Source organism: Chlorocebus sabaeus, chromosome 3 (genome assembly GCF_047675955.1).
Source record: "Chlorocebus sabaeus isolate Y175 chromosome 3, mChlSab1.0.hap1, whole genome shotgun sequence".
NCBI classification, from domain to species: Eukaryota; Metazoa; Chordata; class Mammalia; order Primates; family Cercopithecidae; genus Chlorocebus; species Chlorocebus sabaeus.
In genome coordinates this window covers 90,982,832-90,997,947 of record NC_132906.1, presented here as the reverse complement: position 1 = coordinate 90,997,947, position 15,116 = coordinate 90,982,832, and the positions used below count along the sequence as shown (strand labels likewise).

The 15,116-nt window shown below is 41.0% G+C and overlaps 1 long non-coding RNA gene across 1 annotated transcript; it reads right to left on the bottom strand.

The window, feature by feature from the left end:
• Positions 1-8,129: 8,129 nt before the first annotated feature.
• On the bottom strand, positions 8,130-9,575 carry LOC103214786 (uncharacterized). The gene is made up of 3 exons (XR_489807.3): positions 9,137-9,575; positions 8,425-8,494; positions 8,130-8,230 (listed from the first exon to the last, which is right to left on the bottom strand). It is a non-coding gene; the product is annotated as an uncharacterized lncRNA (long non-coding RNA).
• Between the last annotated feature and the right edge of the window lie 5,541 nt (positions 9,576-15,116).

Here is a 15,116-nt window from a genome sequence, read left to right as displayed (position 1 = left end):
GCAACCGGTTCAAAAAAGAAAAAAGGTTCCTGTTAGCAAGGCATATGCCCAGAGCACTTGTGCTGTTGCAGTATATGTGTTTGCTGTTTTGCTTTATGATTTAACACGTCCTTCTGTGATGAGATTCCCATGAATATGTTGTTAATTGCTTCAAATTCACCAGATTAGGGAAGCCAGCTGTCTTCCCTAATGTGTTAGTTATTTTTATGTGTCAACTTGGCTAGGCCACAGTACCCAGATAGTTGGTCAAACGATGTTTCTGTGAAGGTATTTTTAAAATTTAAGTTCAATTAAATTACATTTTAATTTTAAAATTTAAATCAGCAGACTTTGAGTAAATCAGAGTACCCTGTGTGGTGTGGGTGGGCCTCATCCAATCAGTAGAAGGCCTGAATAGAAAAAAGCCTGAATGCCATGAGAAGAGGGAATTCTGCCAGCTGACTGCCTTTGACTGTGAGCTGCAACGTCAACAATTCCCTGGTCTTCAGCCTGCCGGTACACCCTGAAAATTTCGGACTTAACAGTCCCCATAATTGCATGAGCCAATCCTTCAAATAAATCTCTCTCTCTCTCCCCCACTTTTTTTCTCTCTCTCTTTCTCTCTCACTACACACACACACACACACACACGTGCACGCACACATGATGTATCCACCCTATTGATTCTGTTTCTCTAAAGAACCCTAATACACCTGCCATCTTATAATCTGCCATTTCTTGCTTTTCTTTTTAGAGACTCCAAGTAGACATCTCAGATAGAGTGGCCATACCAGATTTAGCAAATACAAATACAGGATGCCGAGTTAAGTTTGAATTTCAGATATACAAGAAATATTTTTAGCATAAGTAAATCACATGCAATATTTGGGATATACTTATACTGAAAAAACAATCATTGTTTATCTGAAATTTAAACTGAACTGAGCATCCTGTATTTTATTTGGCAATCCTAATGCCAGTATCACTGTGGAAGGAGAGGTTAGTTTTGTTCTTCTCTGTGATTCAGGCAATACCTAAACTCAGCTCTTTTCCCCAATCTATAGTCTTCTTCTTTAGGTTCCAGCCCCAGTTAGCATGAAACCACGACCCTTACTGTTGTTACACCTTCAACACCCTATCCCATGTTCTCTCATCACCTCAGAAGAAAGGTACTCTGAAACTGTTCATTATCTATGCTATAGATTGTGTCCTTTGCAAGATTAGGACCACTTACCTTCTGACGTGATTGTGCAAAGATTGTCACCATAGCCCTAAATTTGGGGAATCCCTTTCTGATTTCAGTAGCCCTCTGGTGTATCACTTTGCCTTGTTTCTTTCCCTTTTTATATGTATTTTATTTTGAGATGAAGTCTTGCTCCATTGGCCAGGCTAGACGGCAATGGCATGATCTCGACTCACTGAAACCTCCACCTCCCGGGTTCAAGCGATTCTCCTGTCTCAGCCTCCCAAGTAGCTGGATTATAGGTGTATGCTACCACGCCCAGCTAATTTTTTTTTTTTAAGTAGAGATGAGGTTTCACCATGTTGACCTGACCTCAAGTGATCCACCCACCTCAGTCTCCCAAAGTGTTGGGATTACAGGCATGAGCCAGTGCGCCCAGCTCGACTTTTGTTTCTGAATGCCCAGCCCCTGTGACTGATGGCTCCTTTTCCTAACTCCTAGGAATGTCAATGGTGTTCCCCTGGGTTTCAAAGCACTGTAGTACCAAAATCATGATAAAGGAGGAATTAGGATTAAGATTGACCACTATAGCTCATCCCTTCTCATCCTTGCCACTCAATAACTACTCATGGAATAACATACAAATGGCATTATTTAATATTGTAGGTAAAAATCTTCATACAGTCTTAGGGTTAAAAAGTTCTAGACAGTCTGTATGATGTCTACTTGTCTCATGTTCAGAACTCTCCCTTCCCTCCTATCCAAGTAGGATGAGAGTCACTGATGATATTTATGAATGATGACAGTTAATATCTCTTCGTGCTGACTGTGTTTGAGGCACATAGACCTTAGGAAGGAGATACCAATGTCATCATAATTGTACAGGTGACGAAACTGAGATGCACATGACTAAAGGCTTTTTCAAGGTCATTTGGCAAGATAATGGGACCCAGGCCCCTTTAAATCCAAGTTACCATCAGGCTTCTACAGGTCATATGCTGAGCACTTATTGATAAGAGACTTATATATTAATAGGCATCATTTTTATTTTTAAAGTTCTTCCTGCAAAGCAATTCCCAAGTGTTTCTTGATGTATGGAACAGAGTTTGGAGAGCTGGTGAAGAGTTTTCTCAGTCGTGTGCACGTAGTCAGGTGAGAGCATCCTTGAGATACAGGGTCTGTGGTATTGGCCAGTCCTGGGGCACTGAATTTACTAAGGGTCATGTTACCTGCTTAGGTCTGAGACAGGGGTGGGGTTAGAAAGTGCATGCGTGCTTCCATGCCATAAGGAACCTACAGTTGATAGAAAATGATTTTTACTCATCAGACTACTCAAAGTAATTATTGAGTACACATGATGTAGCATCAATCAGCTAAACTCTCGAGCTCTGGACCCAACCTTCTTGCACTTGAGTCTTGGCTCAGCCACATACTAGCAGTGTGCATAAGGGTTTTATGCACACCCTCTGTGATTCAGTTTCCTCCTCTGTCAATGGGGTAATAATTACACTTACCTCGGCCAGGTGTGGTGGCTCATGCCTGTAATGCCAGCACTTTGAGATGCCAAGGTGGGCCGATCACCTGAGGTCAGGAGTTCGAGACCAGCCTGGCCAACATGGTGAAATTCCATCTCTACTAAAAATACAAAAAATTAGCCAGATGTGGTGGCACACACCTGTAGTCCCAGCTACTTGGGAGACTGAGGCAGGACAATCACTTCAACCAGGGAGGGGGACATTGCAGTGAGCTGAGATCATGCCCTGCACTCCAGCCTGGGGGACAAGAGTGAGACTTTGTCTCAAAAAAAAAAAGAAAGAAAGAAAGAAAGAAAGAAAGAAAGAAAGAAAGAAAGAATTATATTTACCTCATCAGATTATTGTGGGGATTAAATTAATAAAATAAAGAAAGCTTTTGGAACGGTGTGCTCCAACATAGGTGGCATGCAAACATTTGTGGTTGACTGTGTTCCTGTTTTCCATGCAGATATACACAATGGGGACACATTTCGTGTACAATATAAACAAGGTACAGACTATCATGGGATATATCTATCACTAGGATCGCAGGAAAATTATTAAATAACTATGTAACTTAATTTCAGGTAATGATAAATGCTATGAAGACAAATTAAGCAAGGTGAAGGTAGAAAGGGTGATGGGCAGGGTCTTCTTTTAAAAAGGTGATGAGCTAACACAGTGACTTGGCATGAAGCCCTGCAGTCAACAATACAAACGGCCAAGAAATTCCATGCTGAGGAAGTTCCCTGGGTCATGGCAATGTCAGTGAAGGCCCTTGGGGAAGGATTTCAGTAGGGAGACAGGACGGGTCTGATCCCTCGGGAAAGGCAAGCCACTCGCTGGAAAACACTCAGGCAAGTGCATCAGGGCGTGATCATGGGGAAGACAGTGCGATGCCAAGCCGCAGTGGCCCCAGTGGGTTTGGGGAAATATTCGAAAATGCTTCTGAATAGGCAGGACAGAGCTATGTTATGAGAAATCTGGAAAGCCAAGTACGTACGTTGTAGGTGTGTTGTGGTAGGACATAGTCAAAGTGTTGGAGGATTTTGCATGACACGGTGATGCTGTTCTTTAGAGAAGACAAGACGGAGTGGGCTGCAGTTATAGTGCCAGGCAGTGGACACTGCTGGGGAACCCGGAGCGTCCCACGGAGAGATTGGAGCCCAGAGAGGGCAGGGCTCCTTCTGAAGAACAGGCTTGGCGCTGCCTTGCGTATATGGGAGCTGTCTTCCCTTTCCATTGTGGTTATGATGATAAATCCTGCACTTCGGATCATTCCCCAGGTTACTCCCCTGAGACAACCAAGGCTCCTGCAAGGCTGGAAGAGCAAGGCCTTCCTTACTTTAAACAAGAATGGTTGCCCCTTACCCTGCCCCTAACAACTAGCAGAGTTTGTTAGCCCAAGCCACAGAAATTCCAAGACCAGAAAGAAAGCAATATTAAACTCCAGGACAGTGTTCGTAATGTCAAAGGTAGTAATCTTGAAAAATGAGTCTTTTCTCTCTGGAGGGCACTGAGGTCTAGATACAGAATATCCACGTTGTGCAAGGCATAGTGCCAGGCCCAGCATCTGCTTTTCCAGACATTGTAACATTTCAAGATCTTACTGTGTGTCTTCAAGCCGTGAGAATCAAGTGGAAATAATGGATGCCCATCCAGAAGGTAGCTACTGCCCTGTGACTAGAACTCGATACTGCGATAAGTATTCCAATACTTTGTGCAAGCCAGTGGAATGGACAGAAAGGGGGCCTAGAGGAGAAAAGATTATGCTTCTCAGCCGTGGCAGGTGCCTGGCTGAGACCCACTATATCAGAAGACAGATGCACAAGAAGAAAGCACATACATGTATTTAATGTAAGTTTTATGTAACATGGGAGACTTCAGAAATGAAGACCCAAAGAAACAGGGAAGTACATGGATATTTAGGTTTGACGAAGACTTGGGCAGTCATGCAGAACTATGATTGGACAAAGTGGGTGTGACCTAATGGTTATAAAATGAGGGGAACTTAGCAAGGCCTTTGTTCAGATGCCTCTTGGTGTCTTTGTGTCTTCATTCCTTTCTTCCCAATACAGGGGGCAATCTTCTGTAATGAGAGGCTTGTGACTTATTTTGGAGAAAGGCCAGAGAATTCTTTCATGGCCTGCTTCAGGGGAGAATGGTGGAAGAAGGTCCGAGAGACCGTCCTGCTTCTGTCTCCTTAAATGCCAGCATGCCATATTCTAGGATAACGTCTTCTGAGCCCTGTTACTCGTCTTGTGTTATCCTTCAAGGGGCATCTTCCTGCTTCATTTCTTAGTCTTGCTTTATTTACGGCTTGTTCTTATCTTTCTCCCTCTTTCCTTTCTTCTTTACAAAGCAAATTCTCCTGGCAAGGTAGAATTGCAGTGCTCTTTCAAGAATTGCACGGCTGCTGCAGGATGTATGGCTTTTCATGTTTGTCATCTATATAGAGCCATATTCAAATAGGATGACTGGGTCTGGTTAGAGATGTCAGGATTTCAGTGCACCTGCTGAAATGTACACTGGCCTGCACCACGAGAGGGACATGGAAACAGGCCTAGGGAATGTGGTACTTTTGATCTTTATCCGTACTCCTCCCTCCCTCTTATAACTCTCACAAAATTTGCCCTCAAAAGACACCTTTCACAAAAAGTCAAACATCTCACTTCCTTCTACAACTTCCCTGACTGGTTTGTATTCATTTGAGCTTCTCTGGCAAAGCTGAGCCTCGCTTTGAAAACTCTGGGATCTATTTCATTCTATGCTGCGCACTTCACATGAGTTCCTTCTGTGCAAGCTGGAGACTCCTCTGGGCTCCTTCCCTGAGTGTTATGCTGGCTTCTTCCTAGACTTCTCATTCGGCTCTGTGTGTGTGTGCATGTGTGTGTATGCATACACGTGAGCGTTCACCCTGTAGCTGTAGGTGTAAGGGATGCAGGGATGGAATTTTCCATCAGAGGATCACTGAAGGCATACTAATTAACTTGTTCTCTTTGTCTTCTCTGAAATAATTTTTGTCTTGGACAAATTGAGAAGAAAAAGATTTCATTTTTCACTGAAAAATAAGATGTCCATGTTACCAACAGCCTGCTTTGGATTTCCGAAAGATAATCTGAAAGGCCAGGAAGCACACTCCAGTTAGGCTTAATACTGATGGACCCAATCCTCCTTTGAACAAAGGAGCCCTCGATTTACGCCTCTATGGCCCATTTTAGCAAGTTCAATCTTTCCATTAACCCCTGGTAACCATAATGACTTCCTAATACCAGTTAATTAACAAATACCGGGGTGCCACCAAATGCATCCCTAAAGTGCCTTTGGTGTGGTCCCCGGCCTGCTGAAACGAAGTGTGGGTCCCGCCTTTGTTCTTCCCCAGGACTTTTCTTGTGGGCTCACAGCACTTTGAATCTCAAATGAGCTGCCTAATTAATCTCCACAACTATCCTGTGAGACTTGTCCATTATCTTCACTTTGCAGATAGTAACAATTTATAGGACTTGGCTGAGGTCACAGGAAAATTAGCATCAGAGCCAGAATAAAATTCTGAGTTCCTAAACCCCTTTCCTCTTATCCTGTTCCCTAGACAACATCATTTCATCCTCTTGGTATAAAATTAGTAAGTGTGGTAGGGCCTTATTGCATCGTAATGAACTACTGTTTGGTACGTGTGACCTAGCGGCTAAGGGCTTTTTTTTTTTTTTTTCCTTAAATGCAGTCTGAAAAAGTACCAAAACAATTATTTTTGGAATACGTCTTACAGAATGGCTTTTAGACCCCACGTGCCAACTCGTCTCCATGAAAGGAATGTCATTTACACAACGCACTGAACATCTCCATGGCTTAGGTATTCCTGTGCCAGGACTTAGAGAAGACGCTGACCCTCAGGTGTTTTCTTTTTTGCTAATAAATTGTGGGTGAAATGTTTTGGACTCGGTGCATGCTGCAATAATTGCAAATGAGATTTACCTGTACATGAATTTTCTCCGTGTGATCTTGTTTGATCTTTCTTGGTGTGGTTCTGTTATGGCAAGAGACATCTTCCTCTGCATCAGAGTATGAAACATCTTAAAGGCATTGCATGGCTGAAGTGCAGGTCTGTATCTTTTAGCACTAGTTATTTGACAGGAAAGGGTGTAAATCCACGTGGTGTTAATTCAATTCCACAAGCATTCATTGAACAGGATCTAATGACAAGGCAGTGCCAGGGACTGTGAATGGGGCTGGAGGCAGACACATGCCCAGGGTGACTTTAGGGAGGCCTCTCCCATGTGCTCATTTGGAAAATCAGAAGGAAGGTGACACACTCTTGATTCTCTCTGGCTCAGATGTTCAAGAACATTGTGATCACTTCAGATAATGTTTATCTTATTTATGATGTTGCACTGACACAGACTGCTAAGGCTAGATTCCCACCCTCTCTGTTAACAAGTAAACAAGTCCTTAAGCGGATTATGGGAACTAACTAATGAGTAATTAGAAGCATTTCGTAAAGTCACTAGAATGGAATCCCAGGGTGGACCCTTTGGGAGAGGGTGAGTTCTTTGACAATGCAAATACATTCTTTAGATTCCAGGTTCCAGTGTGGTTTCTGGGTGGTGAAGTGAGAGGAGCTTGCTTTGGAGAAGTGGAGTTGGCCATAGAAAGGTGTGTTTGATTCTATTGACAATTATCTATCAGGAGCTAGATCTGGGGGGACAGCTAGAAACACTGACATAATTCTTACTTTGTTATGTTGGCTTTAAGAATAAAAATTTTCACATACAGATGACTATTCTATACTTTCAGGCTTATTATCAACCTGTAGCACTCCAAAGCTTTCAATTATTGTTAATATATTTGAGTTAAATATCAGAGTAATAGGCATTACTTACATTTAGAAAATTGCAACCAGTAAGAGGCATTTCATTTATCATGCATTTAACTTTTGAGACATAATGAAGAGTTTCCTAAAACTTTTAAAAGCTGAATGTTATGGAAGAAACATTCTCACCATAACTCTTAAAAATTGCATATCCTTACAAGTGAATACCATATCAAAATATGAAAATTATTACAGACATGTATTAATTACTTAAAACTGACAAATGGTAAACAGAAATGTCATTTTTTTCATTAGTACAGAGAAAGCTCCCTCACTCCTCTCAAATACCTACTGTGATGAATTGGTTGATTATTTCAAACCATGTAGTTGCACAAATCGACATTAATGTGAATGATGATGGCATGTCCCTTCTGAGGAATTGCATTTAGGAGGTACGTGTATGACAGCTTACATGTAATCTTCAGGCTTGTATTTATGCCACAAGAAAATAGACTTTCTTCAATGAGTCACTTCATCACAGGTGGCCTACCTGCCTGAAAGACATCTTCATGTCAAAATTGGCTGACTTTCTCAAGCACAACTAATCCACATTCCCATAGGAATTGAAGAAGGATATGACTAATCAGTTGAAAACAGTTCTTTAATTTGTTTAACATGTCAAACTCAGGAACAAGCCCCAAGGTTCACTTTTTACTGAGAGACTTTTACCATAGTGCTTTCTTGACACTGAAAAGAAAAACAGAACAATGAAAAAAGAAAGTCAACAATTTTTTCAGTGAAGAGACTCACAGAGATTGAAGGTTCTCAGAAAACATTGGGCCAATGCATCATATTACATATGAGAAAACTAAAGTCCGCAGGTGACAAAATTTGGCAAATCTACATAGTTAAAATGAAAACAAACAGACTGGTAATCATACCTGGTGCTGGAGGGGAGGCTGCAATCTGGGGAGCCTGTTACCCAGACATCCCAGCTGGTAGAGTGTGGTACTACAAAGATAAAGCCACTGTGGTTAGTATCTCGCCTCAGCTTTAAAGTTCAGGAAAATCAAATTTGTCAACATTCCCATGGTTATTGAGATTTAGGGGAACTAACATAAATGCCAAAATATCAATTTATAAAAGAAAATATTGTGACTTTTCATATTCTCTATATAGAACGTGCCCATTCTTCCATAATCATCCTTATGACATCCAGCATCCTTACAATGACTGAGAAGTGGTAAATTTGGAAGCTTCTTAGGTGAGTGTCGAGAGGGCTGAGGAACAGAATGGTCTTGGGACATCTAGTCATCCCAATTTTACAATTGAGCTATGGACTGATAACACCACTATCTCTGTTCTCTAAATAAGCATGGCAAAACTGTAGTTTCCTGAATGTCCTTCATCAATAATCCATGCTGGCTTTTTCACAGTTAGTGTCTAGATAAGGTTCAACAACATATGTGTGGTTTCACATGGTTGTATTTTAATTACATTTAACTCCCCCTTTCAGATCAATCACCTTGATTGAAGTTCTGACTGTTGTCTTGCTAAGGATTCTTCTGGAACATGATCCCTTTTGCTTTTCTCTTCAGCTTGCTTGGCAACTTTCTACCCACTTTCCTCAAAATTCCAAGACATCAGACTCACCTCCAATTCATCTCCAGTTCATGTGACGGCTGCTGTCCCTGCTGGTGAAGTGGCTGTGCTGTCTGGGGTATACACCCTGGGGTTCGTTGTCACAGGCCAAGAATTCAGGACACAGACACATGTAGGCGGGTTAGGGAGTGGAAAGTTTAATAGATAGAAGAAAGGAGAGAAGAGAGCAGCTCTTTGAGAGAGAGAGATCTGAAAAGTGGGGAGGCGGTGGACCAAAACAGATACAATAGATTGGAGAAGGCAGTATCTGATTTACATAGGATTCAAAGACTGGTTCGATCAGGTATGCTATCTACATAGTGTGCAGGGAAAGCTGGTAGCCCCACCCTAATCTTATTATGCAAATCGGCTTTCCAGTTGATCAGAGCCATCTTGTCTGCTCCTTACAATACACTTGGCTGGCAGGGAAGGGAAGATGGAGCCGTCATTCTGAAAATATCTAGTCCCTAGTTCCTGCTGGCATTCACCTATGCAAGCTTCCAGCTTGCAGACTGCTCTTTGTTAGAAAATGATCTGGGGCTGCTTTTCATTAAAAAGAAAAGCCTTACCCAGGACTCCCATGCGCTTGCTATCTGCCTAAATAATTCCTTCTTAACTCCTACATCGCTGGGGAGATAGTAGGAGTGCTGCCCCTGTCCCCTTGCATGAGAGGGGACCTTGTTTGCTACTGCCCCAGGGAACGACCACCATCTTTCTCTATTGCCTGCATGACTGCAGCATGGTGAGGTTCTATGTCCCTGTACCCCTTTTGACTAAGGATGCTTTCCTTCTTCCCTGTGATTTTGCTGGAGAATGAGAGGCAGAATTAAAACTTGCTGCATTTGTATTCAGATTTAAAATTTGTGTCACTGCATAAAGTATTGCTCGTGTAGGAAGGAAAGCATATTGTTTTAGCCCACAGGGGAACTAGAAATGTGATCAGTCATCAGAATAAGGCAGATGTGTGCTAAATATTTCAGGCATTTATTAGCAGATAATTTATTGGTTTATTATCAAATGTAGCAAATATTTGTCACGTCTGCTTTGGATTAATTTTTTTAGAGTGAAGCCTTAGGCCAATTTCTGGCAACAGGGATTGAAAACACTTTGCTATTTCCCTTATTGAAACGACCTTGTTGCCTGGGTGGGTGCCCAAGTCGTTGGTCTCATAGCCGAGGAAATCGAGGATGCAGACACACCAAGGGTGAGGTCCGAGCAGAAGAAGAAGTTTAATAGGTGAAAGAAAGAGAACATCTCTCTGTTGCAGAGAGGGGTCCCAAAAAGGGTTGCCGTGCCACAGTAAAATGAAAGGGTTTTTATAAGTGAGCTAGTGGGGAGGCAGTATTTTACCTACATAGTGTATGAAAAAACAGTTAAGACCAGGTGTGCCCTCTGCATAGAGTACGAATCTCTGGCAGCCCCCACTCCAGCCTTTTCTTATGGAGGCGGATCCTTTGCCTGAGCTACTCCACGTTGCTTTCCTACTGTGCACGTGCAAAAGAAAAAGAAAAAGAAAAAAAAAGTGGGAAGTGGAGCCCTCATGGTGGATGTGCCTGGTTCCAGGTACCCCTTTCTAGTGCAGCAGCTACAGGTAACTCCCCGCTGTAAGCTTCCAGCTTCCTTATCTACGTTTGCAGCACAATCGTCCAGGCTGCTCTTTGTTAGAAGACACGTGTCTTCTTGGGCTGCTTTTTGTTAGAAAGGAAGTTCTACTGAGGAATTTTTGCCCTAGCTATCTCTTTTTACTTCCTCGCTCACTATGGGGTCCAGCCAAATCCAGTGGCATTGGGAATGGAAAGGAAGCAAGAATGGCAGATGATGTGGGAAGGTTTCCAATCAGTTAATTGGACTTAAGGGACAAGGGAGAAGTCAAAATAATGACGGAAATGATGGCCAAGAGAAGGGTCTTATTGTTAAAGGAAGCTCTGGAAAGGGAGATAATAGGTGTTTATAGCTATTTCCTGAGCAATCTCTGTTAGCAGGAAAATTCTCTGAAGCCATGTGCAGGGAGGCAGTTGCCAGTGACGGGAGTTGGTAAGAAATGCCAAAGTCCCCTGGATAATCATTAGATGAAGAAACTGTATTCTCCACAAGTTATCTTTGAAAGATGACTTAGTGTACATGATTGGAAATTATATCTTGGTTTATGGGAGTGATTCCTTCAAGGGGAATGCTTGGGGGATAATATATCATAGTTAAATATTCTGGTAACTTCAGGGGCTTTATTCTGCTGAGTGGGCATATGAGTGTGGGGATATCAAGGGCTTGGGACAATAAAGTGATCAAAGCACTGACTCGGTGGTCTTTTAATTCCTCCATTCTGCTCTTCCCTGTTCAGTGCTTAGCTTCTCTTAATATACATTTCACAAATATGTTTATTCTGAGGAACTATATCATTAGCCTGACCAGGTGTTCAAATGTTTCCATAGAGGCCTTTCTGTTCCTTTATCTTTCCTATCAGAACTTTCAAATAAATAGCAATAATCAATACTGATTGATAACAAATATCAATAAGCAAAATACATCAAATAAATATGTAGCAGAATATGGTGCTTAAGAGTACAGGGCTGCTTGGCTGTGAATCCTGACTCCATTGCCTGCCAGTGATACCTAAATGGTGTAATTTAGGGCATCTTAACTAACCTTCAATTGCCTCAGTATTCTCATCTATAAAAAGATGTTAATACTTGTCTCACAGGGTTGTTTGAGGATTAAACGAGTTAATGCACATGAAACCCTGCTAATAATTCCTACCACATAGTAATTGCTCAATAAAATTAACTATCATAAAAAGCATTCATTAAATAAAAACTGAGTACTTCTTACCTTCCTTTTATCCACCTCTCAGCATTATGCACATAGAGAGGTTTCAGAGTTTCTATGATCACATTTCCTTGCTTTAAGAAGTAGGCAAGGGATTTGGCCCTTTTTAAATAAGAGAACACACTGATGATCAGAAGTGTAGATACCTTGACTGAGGTGTATATGATACAGTTTTATATAATGAGGCCAAGTGATATTATTTACACTTTTTTTTTTTTTTTTTTTTTTTTTTTGAGACAGGGTCTCTTGCTCCGTTGCCCTGGCTGGAGTGCAGTGGTGCGATGTCAACTAACTGCAACCTCCACCTCCTGGGCTCAAAAGATACCCCCACTTTAGCCTCCCAAGTAGCTGGGACTACTGGCATGCACACCATGCCCAGCTAATTTTTTGTGGAGATGGGGTTTCTTCATGTTGCCCAGGCTGGCCTCAAACTTCTGGGCTCAAGCCATGAGCCTGCCTCAGTCTCCAAAAGTGCTGGGATTATAGGCATGAGCCACAGCACCCAGCTGCCACTATATTTTTGAAATAGTAGATCATTAACCCCTGTGGCTATCTAATCCATAGAACTTCAGAAAGTAAAATCAAAAAGGGTGAAAGAGTTCAAGTCTTGCATCATCTATAATCTTATCTTGCACCCTGTCCCTCACCGAATATTTTGAAGCAAATCCCAGACATCATATCATTTCCTCCATAAATATTTCAATATACATCTCTGAAAGTTTAGAACTCTTTCAAAAAGTTAATTTCCATATGATTATCATACTTAAAATTAAAAATTATTCCTTAGGCCAGGCGTGGTGGTTCACGCCTGTAATCCCAGCACTTTGGGAGGCTGAGGTGGGTGGATCATGAGGTCAGGTGTTCGAGATCAGCCTGGCCAACATAATGATACCCCATCTCTACTAAAAATACAAACAATTAGCCAGGTGTGGTGGCAGGCACCTGTAATCCCAGCTACTCGGGAGGCTGAGGCAAGAGAATCACTTGGACCAGGAAGGCGGAGGTTGCAGTGAACTGAGATCGTACCACTGCACTCCAGCCTGGGTGACAGTGAAAGACTCTGTCTCAAAAAAAAAAAAAAAAAAAAAAAAAAAAAAAAAAAAAATCCGTAATACTATTTTTTTTAAGATGAAGTCTTGCTTTGTTATCCAAGTTAGAGTGCAGTGGGGTGCTCTTGGCTCACTGCAACCTCTGCCTCCCAGGTTCAAGCAATTCTCCTGCCTCAGCATCCGGAGTAACTGGGATTACAGGTGTGTAACACGTGATTGGCTAATTTTTGTATTTTTGGTAGAAATGGGGTTTCACCATGTTGCCCAGGCTGGTCTCGAACTCCTGACCTTGAGTGATCCACCTGCCTCGGCCTCCCAAAGTGCTGAGATTACAGGCATGAGCCACTATGCCTGGCCCCTTAATACTATTAAATATCTAGTAAGTGTTCTATTTTTCCTGATTCTCTTTTCTTCTTTTACAATTTGACTGACTCAGAAGTCCCAAAAAGATCTATACTTTGCAGTTGATTGATTTATCTTTTAAACCTCTTTTAAGATATAGACCTTGTTGGTTTTTTCCTTGCATTTTATTTGTCAAAGAAACAGGTTGTTTGTCCTAAAGAGATTTTTACAGTCCAGATTGTGTTGTGTAATTCCTTTGAAACCTGGATTTCTTATAAACTAGTAAACCTAAAATTTTAGTAGGATTTGGGTTTTATTTACTGTATTTTACTTTGTATTCAAAAATCCTTGTAGGCAGAGTTATATTTGCTATTGTCTAGCAATGTAAGTTCTTGGTTATATCCTCTTATCCCCTAGTTTTCAAAACAATAAATTGTTTTCCTTTCACTCTCCGAAGATGATCACTGAAATTTGACTTAAGTATTTGATATGATTTGGCTCTGTGTCCCCACCCAAATCTTATCTTGAATTGTAATAATTCCCACATGTTGTGGGACTGACCTGGTGGGAGTTAATTGAATCATGGGAGCAAATTTTTCCCATGCTGTTCTTGTGATAGTAAGTCTCACGACATCTGATGGTTTTATAAAGAGAAGTTTCCCTGCACATGCCCTCTTGCCTGCCACCAGGTAAGATGTGCTTTTGCTTCTCCTTTGCCTTCTGCCATGATTGTGAGGCCTCCTCAGCCATGTGTAACTGTGAGTCCATTAAACCCTTCTTCTTTATAAATACCCTAGTCTGGGGTAGGTTTTTATTAGGAGCATGAGAACAGACTATTACAGTATTATTATAAACACATGAATTTCAACACTTAATGTAATTTATTTCATTTATTAATCTTATTTGTAGTCAAATTTGCCCATCATTGGCTAGTGAAAAACTCTTGAAAATGGCTGTTGAATTATTTGCTCATGATTTCAATAGACTTTGTTAGCTTCTTACTTTTTGGAAAGAACAGATGTTTTAGACTCATCGTTAACATTTTCTTTCTCAAGCTGAAAGCAATTATTTCACTAAGGAATTCTGGTTCTTTGCAGTGGGAAATCATATTTAGAGACCATGATCTTTGTGCTAGAGGTGCTAATTGCTACCGAGTTAGTCACTGTTTCTAGACTTTTCTAGAGAACAAAGCTAAGAAACACACACCCACACACCCACACACAATGTATTCATAAAGATGATATACAATGTGAGTTCATATTGATTGCTAATTTTAAATACAATTTAAGACTACAGGTTTTTATTCATCTCATCAACCTTACATCTGTATCTCATTCCTTTCATGGTGAAGACACCAATCCTCAATGATAACAGTTCGTTTGATTTATCTCACAATAATTACTCATTATATACAGAAAATAATAATATATTCTCAGAATAGTTATATTACTTCTGTCACAAATAATGTGATTATTGAAAAGAGTTGAAGATTGTTCTTCAGGTCTTTAGTATCTAACCCAATAGGGAGGTATAGTAAATCAATATTCTTTAAAGTTACTTGAAATTTTTCTCTTTTTGTGGATATGCTACTAACCTGATAAACAGGTTTACTATTTTCAATTTGCTTTTGATTTTAATAATGGCCTTTGTAGTTTTAATTTTATTTAATATAATGTTAAGCATTTACATGAGTTATTTGTCAAATGTACAAAACAATGTATATTCAGGGAAGACTTGCTTCTATTCCCTTCTCTTGTATGTATTCAGCCCTCTGTAGG